Here is an 891-nt window from a genome sequence, read left to right on the forward strand (position 1 = left end):
TGCTTTCTCCTTTTATACTAGATGGTAAAAATGTTGCTCAAATCTGAGTTTAAGTGTTGAGGTAAACTCAGATTTAGAACACATCCTTTGTAATTTGGTCATTCATGGGAAGTAGGATGCTCACTTATGAGGGTCATTTCAGTGAAACCAAACAACTCCAAATATTAAGAATTATCATTCTAAAGAATGTCATCCCAAAGATTTACCGAACCAAACACCCCCTGATATTATTCGATCGTAATTCAGTTGGAACCCCAACAGCTTAGGTACATAACTTTCCTGAGCGACTCTTCCGACCGCTTCAATTTCTCGTCACCAACCTTCGTCGTTTTCACCATTGAAGAAGTTGCTGAAAAAGAAAGAAGCCTTTTTAGCCTGTGAGAAGGACCTCATATTAGCCTTGGCGTGCTGACGCAGTGACCTCAACACATGACTCCATCTGCAGATTCCTTGATCTTTCAATACCTCTACAGCTCCAACGCTTGCAGCCAAAATCTAAGCTATGCTTACCGAACTCATCTCTATTTGCTAAGATAAAGGTCAGGATCAGTCAGGGCGGTGAAGTGAACACTGAACTCTCATTCTTAAGAGAAGAGAAGACAAGTGGGTTTCCGTTAAAACACTTTTGCTGTTTCAAGCTTTTCCCTTCCTCTGCAACTCTCCTTTTAGCTCTTTTTCATCTTCAGCCTCTGCCTCTGTCAATCTACCCTTCTCGTCTCCTCTTTTATCTTTTTTTTTTCTTTCTTCTCAAGGTATGAACACGACCTTGCAACAGTTCTGCGGCAGCAGCACTGATAACTCATGGAATTGGCTCAATAATCATTCTTCTACCTCCTCTTCCGCTCCTTCAATGGGGGTTTTAGCTGATATGGGCTCTCTCTCTCTTAAGTG

General features: G+C 41.6%; 1 pseudogene; it reads right to left on the reverse strand.

Moving 5' to 3' along the window:
* Positions 1-242: 242 nt before the first annotated feature.
* Positions 243-519, reverse strand: LOC122057799 (annotated as a pseudogene).
* Between the last annotated feature and the right edge of the window lie 372 nt (positions 520-891).

Source organism: Macadamia integrifolia, chromosome 2 (assembly GCF_013358625.1).
Source record: "Macadamia integrifolia cultivar HAES 741 chromosome 2, SCU_Mint_v3, whole genome shotgun sequence".
Taxonomy (NCBI): domain Eukaryota; kingdom Viridiplantae; phylum Streptophyta; class Magnoliopsida; order Proteales; family Proteaceae; genus Macadamia; species Macadamia integrifolia.